The sequence below is a fragment of the Quercus suber genome, unplaced genomic scaffold, assembly GCF_002906115.3.
Source record: "Quercus suber isolate HL8 unplaced genomic scaffold, Cork oak 2.0 scaffold_431, whole genome shotgun sequence".
In the NCBI taxonomy this organism is placed as follows: Eukaryota; Viridiplantae; Streptophyta; class Magnoliopsida; order Fagales; family Fagaceae; genus Quercus; species Quercus suber.
This window is the reverse complement of record NW_027069882.1, coordinates 590,046-592,756: the sequence shown is the minus strand read 5'-3', so window position 1 is coordinate 592,756 and position 2,711 is coordinate 590,046. Positions and strand designations below refer to the sequence as shown.

Genomic DNA, 2,711 nt, shown 5'->3' with positions numbered 1-2,711 from the left:
AAAAAAAAAAAAAAAAAAAAAAAAATTTGTAAGTGTGATAGGTCATATTCAAGGAGACCTATAGTGGCGTTTTTGAGGCATATAGTGACGTTTTTAACCCTATAGCGGCGTTTTTATGCAAAAAAAATTTTGTAGGCCTGATTGCCCTATATACCAAGTTTAGGAAGCCCTATAGTGGCGTTTTTGGACCCTATAGTGACGTTTTTAAGCCCTATAGCGGCGTTTTCCTGCAAAATTTTTTTTGTAAGTTTGATTGCCCCATACGAAGTTTGGGAGCCCTATAGTGGCATTTTAAAACTTGATTTTGGTAAAATCAAGTTCCATGCATTTTTATTTTTTATTTTTTTTTTTTTTTTTTTTTTTTTTGCATGGAACTCGATTTCCTTAAACTCGAGTTCCATGCAATTTTTTTTTTTATAATTTTAATCGGGCATAACTCGATTTTCTATGAATCAAGTATTTCATTGAAACTCGATTTTAAAGTAATCGAGTATCGAAACAGGGGTATATCCCTATATAATTTCGAAATAGGGGCAAATTGCTAAAAAAAAAAAATTAAGGGCAAAAGCCCAGAATGTCCCTAACTTTTGATATTAACCATTAAAAAAGATTGCATGGTACCCAAGGAATTGCATGGTGCCCTAGCTATTACATGGTGTAATAGCGGATCTCAATCCAAAGAAAAACCCTAATTCCTATGTTCGAATAAAAGCACCCAAAACTACAGGTCTCTCACACCGCCTCAGACTCTCACACTTAAAAACACTCAGTGCTTAGCTCTCTTCTCTCGTTGCAACAATGAGCCTCCTCGTGGCCGTAGTGGTGGATTCGGTGGCCGTAGCGGTGGATTCAGGGGCAGAGGTGATGGAGGAGGAAGAGGCAGAGGAGGAGGAAGGTTTGGTGACAGAGGAAGTGCCATGAAAGTGCATGGCGGAGGACGTGGTGGCCGAGGTTTTGGTGGTGGTGGTGGAAGAGGCCGAGGAGTTGGTGGAGGAAGTAGAGGTGGTGGAATGAAAGGTGGAAGTAAGGTGGTGATTGAGCCTCATAGGCATGAAGGTGTGTTCTTTTCTAAGGGTAAAGACGATGCTATTCTTACTAAGAATTTGGTCCCTGGTGAAGCTGTCTACAACGAGAAACGGATCTCTGTCCAGGTCTTTATGATTTTAAAAAGCTGTGTGTGGATTTATATTTGTTAAATTATGGAAGTAGGTATACCCTACTGTGTGTTTAGGGTTAGCTTATAAGCTAAAAACAATGAGCTTTGCTGAAAAATTTTTAACCTTTTGAGCTTATTTTGATGAAACCAATTTTTTAAATTTGCAATCAGCAAAGGCAAAACAAACTATTTTTGTATTCATAGTGATAGATATATTCGTGCTCGAAAGGTTCTTTTTGTGTTCATTATTTGGTGATTAAAATTTTGCTGATTTTTTTTAATAAAAAAAACATTTTGCTGATTTGTTGAAAGTTGGGATACCTATAAATATTTGATCTTTATTTTTAATATTAAAAAAAAGTAACTTTTTAGATTTTTTGAGTTAATTTTGTTTAGATGGGGTCTGATACTACTTATTTTGCTAAAACTGAAAACTTATTACAACAAATAAATGTAAAATTAGGTGAAATAGTATTGCGAGTACCATGAATAGTATAAAAAAGTGCAATGAATACCATAAATAATAACAAAAATAAGTGAAATAGTAAAAAATTTTAATTTTTCATTAGTATCCAAACACATAATAATAAATATATTTGTTAGCATTGATGTTTGGACTCTAAAAACTCTCAGTTTGCTTCTACAGAATGAAGATGGAACAAAAGTTGAATAGAGGGTTTGGAACCCATTTCGTTCAAAGCTTGCTTCTGCCATTCTTGGTGGGGTTGATAATATATGGATTGTGAGTGTCTCTTTTTAGTTCTCAATTTCATTTCATTCGTGTACTGCATGTATATGTCTTTGCTTCATTATGATTTTTATTTTTATTTTTATTATTATTTTTAAAAATCTGTAAAGAACTGAACTTGTTTTTCCTAAAATGAAGAAACCTGGTGTGCGGGTACTTTTCCTTGGGGCGGCTTCTGGAACCACAGTCTCTCACGTGTCTGACATTGTTGGCTCTGTGATGTCGCAGAAGCCTGAAGAGAAAGCACACAAGATGCTCTTGAAAGTCAATTGAGTACTTCATCTTCTTTGTCTTCTTGCCAAACTTGAAAGTCATTAATTGGGTAACTTGAACTTCTTCTCCCTTGATCTTCATGTAATTGACAATATTCACCAAATAAGAGTCAATGATCAAATCAAATCTTTCCACCCCAATAAAATCAATAAACTTTGTTTCGGTGTCTTCCAATAAAATAATAGGAGTTTGAATGTTGCAATCATCTAACTTGATTTCATCGAGATCATTGACAACTTCCTCTATAATTTCTTCTCTAATGGTCTCTACTATCTCAACCTCAAGATCTTTCTCTATAATGGGGTCCTCATTAATCTCCTCCACAATCTTAATTTTAGGTTCTTCTTCTATAACAAGGCCTTCATTAATTTCCTCAGAAATATCTATATTTTCTTCTTTGACTTCTCCATATTCTTCAAGAACAATATTTTCTTTAACATATAATTCTTCATTTAATGGTGGAATATTTGGCTCTTCAAAATAATTCAAGTATGAACTTCTTGGCCAATAATAATCTTGTATTGTATACAACAA

General features: G+C 34.2%; 1 pseudogene; it reads left to right on the top strand.

Annotated features, from left to right (window-relative positions):
- The first annotated feature begins 614 nt into the window (after window positions 1–614).
- On the top strand, window positions 615–2,177 carry LOC112041219 (rRNA 2'-O-methyltransferase fibrillarin 1-like; annotated as a pseudogene).
- Window positions 2,178–2,711: the final 534 nt, after the last annotated feature.